The 12,077-nt window shown below is 55.3% G+C and overlaps 1 long non-coding RNA gene across 1 annotated transcript in view; it reads left to right on the top strand.

The window, feature by feature from the left end:
* Positions 1–8,753, top strand: part of LOC311633813 — a 23,673-nt gene extending 14,920 nt beyond the window's left edge. Inside the window, exons 2-3 of the long non-coding RNA XR_014797018.1 lie at positions 4,347–4,402; positions 8,568–8,753. This is a non-coding gene — a long non-coding RNA (uncharacterized lncRNA). The remainder of the gene's footprint in view (positions 1–4,346; positions 4,403–8,567) is intronic.
* The last annotated feature ends 3,324 nt before the right edge of the window (positions 8,754–12,077 follow it).

The following is a 12,077-nucleotide window of genomic DNA, read 5'->3' on the forward strand; positions in this document are numbered from 1 at the left end:
TTGGTGATAGAATAGGGAGGTGGGAGAAAGCAAATCGGGGAAACCTCTGGGATTGGGTAAAAAGTAAAATGATAGCACATACTTGTTTTACACAGGTGGGTTCAAGATAGTTAATAGTCAACAATTATACCCTAACCAGTTTGGCTCAGTGGATAGAGTGTCAGCCTTTGGACTTAAGGGTCCCGGGTTCGATTCTGGTCAAGGGCATGTACCTTGGCTGCAGGCACATCCCCAGTGGGGGGTGTGTAGGAGGCAGCTGATCGATGTTTCTAACTTTCCATCTTCCTTCCTCTCTGTAAAAAAATCAATAAAATATATTTTAAAAAAACAATATACTATCTAATAAAAGAGTAATATGCAAATTGACCACCACTTTGCGATAAAGATGGTGGCGCCCACAGCCAATAAGGAGGGAATATGCAAAATGACACAACAAATGTGGTGGCTGGAGCAGAGTGGGCAGGGGAGCTTGGCTTCTTCTGTTGCCCCAGTGACCTAGGAAGCCAAGCTGTCAGAGTGTGCAGGGGGGCTTGGCTTCCTTGGTCACAGGGACAGCCACCATGGCGGGCCAGATTGACATCCTCCGGGCCGTGTAATGGGGGTTTGTGGATCTGCACAGCCTCAGGCCTCCAATATGTCGTCCCCCACCCCACCCCCCCTCCGTGTGCGAACACCCCCAGCACTGTCACCCACGTGCGCCTGCAACAGTCCTGGAACATGGCGCGTGCAACATGGCGCGTATGCCCCTCTGTCATACGTTCATCAACCCCAGCATGCCCGTGTCCCCCACAGGATGTGCACACGTCCCCTCTGGCATGCTCACGTCCTTTGGAGAGTGTCTGGGTGTTCTGGGTGCTGGGGGTGGGCGCCTGTGAGATGGCAGTGAGAGGGCGGAGTGGTGATGCCCTGCTCCCGCGGAGGCCAGTGTCCTCCACGGGGCTAATGCAGGTGCTGAGGCGGGAGCAGGTGCGGACAGACACACCTGGGGGGCGCAGGCGGCCCTCGCTGAGGTGCCTTGGGTCAGCGTTCAAAATCGGGAACCCAGAGGAAGCGAGGAGGTCTGTCCTCTCAGTGAAACGGTGGGATAGCCAGGGCGACTGCAGAGGAGGAATGTGCGCTTTGGGTGCCGGCACCCATGAGCAAAGGCTGCCCTGACTGAGCCTTGCTTGCTTGGGGCCTAGCGCACTCCTGCTGGCCAGCGGGTGACAGGACGTGCTTTTCCGAGTTAATGAGAGAAAACAGTGATTCTCCCGCTGCCCCCGAAGGTGGGAAGTGCAGTGGGAGACATGCGGGGAGTGAGCGAGGTTCCCTGTCTGGGGGATCCAAATCTGCCGTTGGTTCCTTTCACCGCTGGCTAGAGATACACAGGGTGTCCCCCCAAAATGTATACACACTTTGAACACCTACCAATTCCAGTGGGTTTAAGCATGAAAAGAAAGAAACAATGGAACAGGTTTGACTCAGTGGATAGAGTGTCGGCCTGCGGACTGAAAGGTCCCGGGTTCGATTCCGGTCAAGGGCATGTTCCTTGGTTTCGGGCACATCCTCAGTAGGGGGTTTGCAAGAGACAGCTGATTGATGATTCTCTCTCATTGATGTTTCTAACTCTCTATCCCTCTCTCTTCCTCTCTGTAAAAAAAAAAAAAAAAAAAAAAAAAAAAAAAAAAAAAAAAATCAATAAAAAGAAACAACAATGGAACTGTCATCTGTTAAAAAAGGGCACAAACTGGCAGTCAAACATTCCCCAAAGGGTTTCAGATTAGAGAGGGTGCAGGCCGGACTGAGGTCCCCCCCTCCCCCCGCATGAATTTTGTGCACTGGGCCTCTAGTTATAATAACAATGAAGGAATTTGTGGTCTCCTGTTCTGGAGCTCTGGCACATTGATTGTGCCCTGAGGGGTTCAGAAAAATGGAAGTTACAAGGTACCTCAACATTCCAATGATATGTTATCATAGGTGCAAAAGACAATAGACATGCTTAGTGAAGGTAAAGATTGACTTTTGTCAGGGAAGAATCTAGCCTAGAATATGACTACCTGCCATAAATTGCTTTTAGTTAAAAAAGTTTTAAATTCAGACCATCCTTTGTGGTTACTTTAGGTCTTTTTGAGTTTGCAAGACTGCCATGCAGGCCTTGCCTGAGCTTGTCAGGTTAGCATGTGGCCCCTTTTATGTCCACACATAGTTAATTTTACTTTTCAGAGGTGCTAGCTCTTGGTGTTCACAAAGAAAACATTAAGTCCTCTTTTCTGGATTCCTTAGTTCCAAATCTTGCATCACACAAAGCATAGTGACAGTCTTTCTTAGAAAGCATTCCCACAAAAGCTTGCAAAGATTGCAACCAAAATCTCTTTGCTTTCTTCTACAATGATGCACTAAGACAAAAAACAAGTCATCTTTTTTCTTGATTTCTTCTAGTGAGGAACACTTCCTAACTTAAATATCATAAAAAATGAGTCATATTTCATTAGCAACTTACACTCCTTAGGCCATCTTCACTGTGGGGGTGGCAAAGGCCTGGGGGAGGGAGTTGGCTGGCCTGGCTTCCTCACCGCAGTGGGCACTGAGCAGGAGGCACTCCTGCTGCAAGCCTGCGGGGGACAGGAGGCCGGCAAGCATCTCATGGCCCAAGCAGGACTTTGCATGTCACACACTGCTCACCCGTCCTTTGCGTTTTAAGGCTCTAGTAAATCAACCTTTCATGAACAAACACTGCCTGTGCTGGACCTGGGTCTTGGCCTCCCTTTTTACCCTCTGCCAGCAGCCCTCTCCCCTCATGCATGCATTCCCTACCTCCTGTCAGCCAGTCCCCTGTAGCTTATTTGGCTCCAGTTAGTTCAGTAATTAGCACCTCGTCATGCCTGTGTGCCTTTCAGCTCCCCAGGGAAGAGACTTCAGGAGGCCTCCATGACCTCGTGGCCTAGGGCTGGGGCAAGTGCAGGCTTCAAGGCCTCTGAACCCACAGGTGCCCCCTGGCATTCACTGATATGGATCTCTCAGCATGGGGCAGTGGTATCAGGTGAAGAACCCCTCAGGGACTGGGAGGCAAAGGAGCCCCACTCAGGACAGGGCTTCTGCCAGCAATCCGCAGGACCCTGTATCAGCACCCACACAAATCTCCTTAGCAGCTCTGTTTATTTGAGGACCTCTAGCTAGCAGGGGCAAGGGCAGGGAAGGGGGAGGAGAGGAGGACAGTGTGGATGAAAGGGGGCCACATGCTAACCTGAGTAACACAGGGAAGGCCTTGCAAACTCAGAGACCTAAAGTAACCACAAAGGATGGTCTGAAATTACAATTATTTTATTTTATTTACTTACCAGAGGCCTGGTGCATGAAATTTGTGCATGGGTAGGGTCCCCATGGTAATCAATTCATTTGTGAATGGTGATCAGGGCTGATCTGTGGGATGACCAGCGGGGTGATGGGGGGGCCCCTTACTGGCACCCACCTTGGCTGGCCTGGGGCCCGCAGGCTGGGGGCAGCTCCTGTCTTGAGTGTCTGCCCCCTGGTGGTCGTATGCATCATAGCAACTGGTCATTCTACCGGTTGTTCTCCGTTTGGTTGATTTGCATTTTAAAATTTTATTATATATATGCTAAAACCGGTTTGGCTCAGTGGATAGAGCATCGGTCTGAAGACTGAAAGGTCCCAGGTTCGATTCTGGTCAAGGGCACTTACCTTGGTTGCAGGCACATCCCCAGTGAGGGGTGTGCAGGAGGCAGCTGGTCGATGTTTCTAGCTCTCTATCTCTCTCTCCCTTCCTCTCTGTAAAAAATCAATAAAATAAAATAAAAAAGATTTTATTATATAGGATTTTCGTTAATCCTCACCTGAGGATATTTTTTCCATTGATTTTTTTGAGGGAGAGTGGAAGAGAGAGGGAAAGACAGAAATATTGATGTGAGAAAAGCACATTGATTGGTTGCCTTCTGCATGTGCCCCCTACCAGGGCCCAGTGAGGAGCCTACAACCAAGGTATGACCGGAATTGAACCCAGGACCCTTTGGTCTGCAGGCCAATGCTTTACCCACTGAGCAAAATGACTAGGGCTAAAACTTTTTAATTAAAAAAAGTCTATAAAGATATATATATATATAAAGCAATTTATGGTAGACAGTCAAGTACTAGGCCAGGATCTTCCCTGACTAAGATCAATTTCGATGTTATCTGAGCCTATTGTCTTTTTGCATCTAGGATAACATACTTTTGGAATGTCAGGGTAAGTTCCCTTTTTCTGGACTCCTCAGGGCACAAATTCCCTCATTGTTATTATTATCATGTTAATTGTTGACTGTTAACTATCCTGTACTCACCTAAGTAATGTGTCACTTTTTATCTAATCCCAGAGGTTTCCCCACCCTGCTTTCTCCTGACTCCCTAATCTATCACCAATGGATCTCAGGTAACCCATTTATGTCTCCTCCTTTGATTGAAATTTATAAAATAAGGTGAAAAACTGCCATTCTCTGGAGCATTTTCTCAGAAGGAAGGCAGGATGGTTGGGTGGATAGAAAGAGATCAACCAAAGGACTTGTATGCATATATGCATAACCCATGGGCACAGTCAATAAGGTGGTGAATGCCAGGTGGGGGGGAAGGGCAGACTAGAAGGGATCAATGGTGGGGAAATGGGGAAATGGGGGAATGGGACATATGTAATAGTTTCAACAATAAAGATTAAAAACAGGAGGATCCAAGATGGCTGCTCGGGTAGACACCTAGCCGCAGCAGCTCACAACAATTTCAAGGGAATACAACTAAAATGTAGAGTGGACATTGCCCAGAGCTACAGGTAGTCGACTGACTGAAAACTCTACAATAGGAAGGAGGGAGAAAACCAGAAGGAAAATCAGAGGAGCTGAAAAAAAGCCTAAGGTACGGAGACATGCTGCGTGCTCGCACGCACGCGCGCGCGAAGAGGTCGCAGCCGGAGAGGAGGAGAGGGCTGGGTGCTGCCTGGCGTTCCCTAGCAGGAAGGAAATAGAACCCCCAGCCTGGGCGGAACCCCCGAACCGGCAGCGCTGAGCCCCAAGTTATGGGCCAGACCCTGGGGACCCAGGCTCCGGCAGGGGGAGACAATCCCGGGGGAAGGCGAAAGGCGGGGCCCCGGAGTCCCGCGCACATGGCGCGCATAGAACTGAATGTTGACTCTGATGCTGGATTACCCTAGCCGGAAGAAACAAAGCCTCCGGCGGCGGCTCTGAGCCTCAGTCCAGACCGCCCCGAACTCCAGGTCTGGGCCAGTCCCTGGGGACCCAGGCTCGGGCAGGGGGAGACGGAGCTGTGAGGTGGAGTCCTGGGAGCGCGGCGAAAGGCCGAGCCCCCGGAGTCGCGCACACTGTGCTCAGAGGACAGTCTGTTGACTCTGATCCTGGACTCCCCTAGTGGGAGGGAGAAAGAAAGCTCCAGACTGGAGGAACGTGACGAGGAGCAGGAGCCCCTGCCGGACACCGGCCAGCCGGGCGCCAGCAAGGAGCCCGGCAACGGGGCCCCCGGGGGGGGGGGGTGTGTGTGTGTGTGCCTCTGAGCCTTTGACTGCTGAGCGCGGGGGCAACGGAGCCAAGGACGGGGGCTGCTTCCTGGGCGGCGCCGACCCCGGCAACAGGCTGGAGCAGTGCGGGAGCCCTCGGAGAACAAAGGGGTGCCACAGGCCAACCTGCTGAGCTCCCAGGACAAGGAGGAAGAATCCAAAGAAGTTCTCAATGTGAAGAAATCAAATGAGAGCAAATGATAGTAAAATTACTTAAGAAAGAATACAAAGAAGATCTTGAAAAATCAAAGACTAAGTCAGAACTCAACGCACCAGCCAACATTGCAACATAAATGCGTTTTGTTTTTTTTTTAAAAAAGAAAAAAAAAAAAAGAGAAAAAAGGGACAGAATGTTGGAACAGCGGCGACCAGGCCTAGAGTGGCCAGGCACAAGGCAGTGGCAGCTGGGCCTGGAGCAGCAGTGGCCAGGCCCCAGAGCAGCAGCAGCCAGAACAAGAGCATCAATGGCCAGCACTGGAGCAGCCAGACCTGGGGCAGTGGCAGCCAGGCCTGAGGCAGAGGCGGCCAAGCCCAGGGTGGCCAGTCCAGGAACACCCAGACACGGAGTGGCTGGGCCCGGAGAAGCCGGGCCCAGAGAAGCCGGGTTGGGAGCAGCCAGGCCCAGAACAGCAGTAGCCAAACACGGAGCATCCAGGCTGGGAGCGGCCAGGCTCGGAGCAGCCGGGTCGGGTGCGGCCAGGCCCGGAGCAGCGGCGGCCAGGCTGGGAGCGGCCAGGCCCGGAGCAGCTGGGTCTGGTGTGGCCAGGCCTGGAGCAGCGGCTGCCAGGCTAGGAGCGGCCAGGCCCGGAGCAGCAGCTGCCAGGCTGGGAGCAGCCAGGTCCGGAGCAGCCGGGTCTGGTGTGGCCAGGCCAGGAGCAGCGGCTGCCAGGCTGGGAGCGGCCAGGCCCAGAGCAACAGCTGCCAGGCTGGGAGCGGCCAGGCCCAGAGCAACAGCTGCCAGGCTGGGAGCGGCCAGGCCCGGAGCAGCCGGGTCTGGTGCGGCCAGGCCAGGAGCAGCAGCTGCCAGGCTGGGAGCAGCCAGGCCCGGAGCAGCAGCTGCCAGGCTGGGAGCGGCCAGGCCCGGAGCAGCCGGGTCTGGTGCGGCCAGGCCAGGAGCAGCGGCTGCCAGGCTGGGAGCGGCCAGGCCCGGAGCAGTGGCTGCCAGGCTGGGAGCGGCCAGGCCCGGAGCAGCCAGGTCTGGTGCGGCCAGGCCCGGAGCAGTGGCTGACAGGCTGGGAGTGGCCAGGCCCGGAGCAGTGGCTGACAGGCTGGGAGCGGCCAGGCCCGGAGCAGCAGCTGCCGGGCTGGGAGCGGCCAGGCCCAGAGCAGCCGGGTCTGGTGCGGCCAGGCCCGAAGCAGCGGCTGACAGGCTGGGAGCGGCCAGGCCCGGAGCGGCCGGGACCGGAGCAACCGGTCCCAGAGCAGCCGGGTCGGGTGCGGCCAGGCCTGTAGCAGCAACAGCCAAGTCCAGAGCAACTAGGTCGGGAGCGGCAGTGACCAGACCCGGAACAGCTGGTTGTGGAACGAACCAGAGCAACAGAGGCCAGGCCCGGAGCAGCCAGGCCCGAAACAGCTCGCTCCTCGCCTGTACCTGCCCCACGGCTGCCTCTCAGACATGGCTGGAAACTTTTGCGGGAACTTGAGGGTCTGCTGAATCAAGTGATGAAGGCTTAGATCTGGATGTGTTGAGTTAGTATAGCGCTGGGGTGTTGATCTGTGAGTGCCTTGGGTGGGGCCTGGATGAGGCTGATTGACCTATTTGAAAATGTCTTTTGTGTGAAGTGTATCATTGGGCATGTGGAGGTATTATTGATATGAGAAAATGCTAAGTAACAGATTTACTATCTGAAAAGGGATTTACTATCGGGGAAAGGGAGGGAGGAAGAGACTGAACATAAACTGTGCACCTATGGATGAGGACAATGGGGGATGGGGAGGGGGCAGAGGGTGGGGTGGGAACCTGGTGGAGGGGGGAAGAAATGAGGAACCTTTGTAATAATATGAACAATAAAGATTGATTTAAAAAAAAAAAAAAAAAAAAAGATTAAAAACAAAACAAATCTCATACCTTGAGATTCTGCTTCCCAGCAATTGTTGACAGTTTGGCTCAAATAAACTCACAAAAGTTCTTAAAAAAAAAAAAAAAAAAAAAAAAAATATATATATATATATATATATATATATATATATATATATATATATAAATTTTTTACAGAGAGGGAGAGGGATAGAGAGTCAAAAACATTAATGAGAGAGAAACATCGATCAGCTGCCTCTTGCACACCCCCTACTGGGATGAGCCTGCAACTAAGGTACATGCCCTTGACCGGAATGGAACCCGGGACCCTTCAGACCACAGCTGACGCTCTATCCACTGAGCCAAACCGGTCAGGGCCACAAAAATTCTTTACAGGTTTGAATGTTTCTTACGTTAACATTGGTAATCAAGCCGGGAACCTTTTGGTGTACAGGATGATGTTCAATCAACTGAGCCACTCCAGCCAGCCAGTTTCCCCACCTTTAACATCAGGACAATAATAATAACAGCCCAGGTCCAGAGAGGATTACCCGATGTGAGTTGTGGGGTGAGCAATAGTGCTGTGGGTGGGAGATAGGCGCCAGTGGCACCCAGGCCGCGGAGCTGGAGGTAAGCATCAAGTGAAGCCACCTGTTGTCAACTCCCCCACGCTCAACTCAGAGCTGCACCAGCCAGGGAGAGAGGTCTTGATGGGAGTGGAGGTCCCACCAAGACCTGCTCAGGCTTGGCGAAGAGAGCACGTCAGGATGGGTAAACCAGTTCGAAGGTGCAGGGAACCCAGACAGACAGGACCCTAGGCAGAATTACTAACACACCCCAGTTGGATGTCAAGAGGCATGAACTTAAAAATATATGGATATTGCCAAGATAGGCAGCTTGCAGGTACCCAATCACGAGGTAGTATGGCATACACATCAATCCCAAGGATGTAAGGACCAATCAAGAACTAACAAGCATGTATACAAAAAAGCACTTATGCTTCCTCTTCTCTCCCCCCAGTGCAGCACACAATGGACACCCTGACATCCCTGTTGTGGGGAGCACAGCCCTGTGCCCACGTGGCTTAGGGCCATGTGGGGCTCTGCACATGGAATAGTAGACTTGAACACCCGACTGTGACATGGAAAGGAAGCTCGACACTGGCCTGCTCCTGGAACCCGAGCTGCACCTCTTCCAGGACTGGCTTCTCCCAATAAACTGTATTCCACTAACTAGTTTTGTCTGTGACTTCATTCTTCTATTTCTTTTTTTTTTTCTTTTTTAAATCAATCTTTATTGTTCATATTATTACAAAGGTTCCTCATTTCTTCCCCCCTCCACCAGGTTCCCACCCCACCCTCTGCCCCCTCCCCATCCCCCATTGTCCTCATCCATAGGGGCACAGTTTATGTTCAGTCTCTTCCTCCCTCCCTTTCCCCGATAGTAAATCCCTTTTCAGATAGTAAATCAGTTACTTAGCATTTCCTCATATCAATAATACCTCCACATGCCCAATGATACACTTCACACAAAAGACATTTCCAAATAGGTCAACCAGCCTCATCCAGGCCCCACCCAAGGCACTCACAGATCAACACCCCAGCGCTATATTAACTCAACACATCCAGATCTAAGCCTTCATCACTTGATTCAGCAGACCCTCAAGTTCCCGCAAAAGTTTCCAGCCATGTCTGAGAGGCAGCCGTGGGGCAGGGGCAGGCGAGGAGCGAGCTGTTTCGGGCCTGGCTGCTCCAGGCCTGGCCTCTGTTGCTCTGGTTTGTTCCACAACCAGCTGCTCCGGGTCTGGTCACTGCCGCACCTGACCCAGCTGCTTTGGGCCCGGTTGCTCTGGTCCCGGCCGCTCCGGGCCCGGCCACTCCCAGCCTGGCAGCCGCTGCTCCGGGCCTGGCCGCTCCCAGCCTGGCAGCCGCTGCTCCGGGCCTGGGCGCTCCCAGCCTGGCAGCCACTGCTCCGGGCCTGGCCGCACCAGAGCCGGCTGCTCTGGGCCTGGCCGCTCCCAGCCTGGCAGCCGCTGCTCCGGGGCTGGCCGCTCCCAGCCTGGCAGCTGTTGCTCTGGGCCTGGCCGCTCCCAGCCTGGCAGCCGCTGCTCCGGGCCTGGCCACACCAGACCCAGCTGCTCCGGGCCTGGCCGCTCCCAGCCTGGCAGCTGCTGCTCCGGGCCTGGCCGCACCAGACCCGGCTGCTCAGGGCCTGGCCGCTCCCAGCCTGGCAGCTGTTGCTCTGGGCCTGGCCGCTCCCAGCCTGGCAGCCGCTGCTCCGGGCCTGGCCACACCAGACCCAGCTGCTCCGGGCCTGGCCGCTCCCAGCCTGGCAGCTGCTGCTCCGGGCCTGGCCGCACCAGACCCGGCTGCTCAGGGCCTGGCCGCTCCCAGCCTGGCAGCTGTTGCTCTGGGCCTGGCCGCTCCCAGCCTGGCAGCCGCTGCTCCGGGCCTGGCCGCACCAGACCCAGCTGCTCCGGGCCTGGCTGCTCCCAGCCTGGCAGCTGCTGCTCCGGGCCTGGCCGCTCCCAGCCTGGCAGCCGCTTCTCCAGGCCTGGCCACTCCCAGCCTGGCAGCCACTGCTCCGGGCCTGGCCACACCAGACCCAGCTGCTCCGGGCCTGGCCGCTCCCAGCCTGGCAGCCGCTGCTCCTGGCCTGGCCGCACCAGACCCGGCTGCTCCGGGCCTGGCCGCTCCCAGCCTGGCAGCTGCTGCTCCGGGCCTGGCCGCTCCCAGCCTGGCAGCTGCTGCTCCGGGCCTGGCCGCACCAGACCCGGCTGCTCCGGGCCTGGCCGCTCCCAGCCTGGCAGCTGTTGCTCTGGGCCTGGCCGCTCCCAGCCTGGCAGCCGCTGCTCCGGGCCTGGTTGCACCCGATCCGGCTGCTCCGAGCCTGGCCGCTCCCAGCCTGAATGCTCCGTGCTTGGCTACTGCTGTTCTGGGACTGGCTGCTCCCAACCCGGCTGCTCTGGGCCTGGCTTCTCCGGGCCTGGCCACTCCGTGTCTGGGTGTTCCTGGACTGGCCACCCTGGGCTTGGCCGCCTCTGCCTCAGGCCTGGCTGCTCCAGTGCTGGCCGTTGATGCTCTTGTTCTGGCTGCTGCTGCTCTGCGGCCTGGCCACTGCTGCTCCGGGCCCAGCTGCCACTGCCTTGTGCCTGGCCACTCTAGGCCTGGTCGCCGCTGTTCCAACATTCTGTCCCTTTTTTCGTTTTTTTTCTTTTTTTTTTTTTTTTAAAAAAACAACACATTTATGTTGCAGTGTTGGCTGGTAAGTTGAGTTCTGACTTAGTCTTTGATTTTTCAAGATCTTCTTTGTATTCTTTCTTAAGTAATTTTACTATCATTTGCTCTCACTTGAATTCTTCACATTGAGAACTTCTTTGGTTTCTTCCTCTTTGTCCTGGGAGCTCAGCAGGTTGGCCTGTGGCATCCCTTTGTTCTCCACAGGCTCCTGCGCTGCTTCAGCCTGTTACCGGGGTCGGCGCCGCCCAGGAAACAGCCCCCGTCCTTGGCTCCGTTGCCCGAGCTCAGCAGTCGAAGGCTCAGGGGCACCCCCCCCCTGGGGGCCCCGTCGCCCGGCTCCTTGCTGGCGCCCGGCTGGCCGGTGTCCGGCAGGGGCTCCTGCTCCTCGTCACGTTCCTCCAGTCTGGAGCTTTCTTTCTCCCTCCCACTAGGGGAGTCCAGGATCAGAGTCAACAGACTGTCCTCTGCGCACAGTGTGCGCGACTCCGGGGGCTCGGCCTTTCGCCGCGCTCCCAGGACTCCACCTCACAGCCCAGTCTCCCCCTGCCCGAGCCTGGGTCCCCAGGGACTGGCCCAGACCTGGAGTTCGGGGCGGTCTGGACTGAGGCTCAGAGCTGTCGCCGGAGGCTTTGTTTCTTCCGGCTAGGGTAATCCAGCATCAGAGTCAACATTCAGTCCTCTGCGCACAATGTGTGCGTGACTCCAGGGGCCCCGCCTTTCGCTGTCCCCCGGGATTCCACCTCACAGCCCTGTCTACCCCTGCCGGAGCCTGGGTCCCCAGGGTCTGGCCCATAACTTGGGGCTCAGCGCTGCCGGTTCGGGGGTTCAGCCCAGGCTGGGGGTTCTATTTCCTTCCTGCTAGGGAATGCCAGGCAGCACCCAGCCCTCTCCTCCTCTCCGGCTGCGACCACTCCGCGTGCGTGTGCGTGCGAGCGCGCAGCATGTCTCCGTACCTTAGGCTTTTTTTCAGCTCCTCTGATTTTCCTTCTGGTTTTCCATTGAAATTGTTGTGAGCTGCTGCGGCTAGGTGTCTACCCAAGCAGCCATCTTGGATCCTCTCTCGATTCTCTCTCATCATTGATGTTTCTCTCTCTCTTCATTTCCCTTCTGTGAGCCAAGATGGAAAAGTCAGAATCCTCCCAGGACCTTTCTTTTGGAATGTTCAGAAAAGATGTTCTTTCTTTGGGGAACTCATCTAGTCCCAGCTGATAGGCCAGGTTCTGTAGGCCTCGTACCTTCTCCATCAAATTAGCTGTGGTGAGGCTCCCCAGTTCTTTCAACATGTCAAAGT

The sequence above is a fragment of the Pipistrellus hanaki genome (assembly GCF_964339955.1).
Source record: "Pipistrellus hanaki genome assembly, chromosome: 1".
NCBI classification, from domain to species: Eukaryota; Metazoa; Chordata; class Mammalia; order Chiroptera; family Vespertilionidae; genus Pipistrellus; species Pipistrellus hanaki.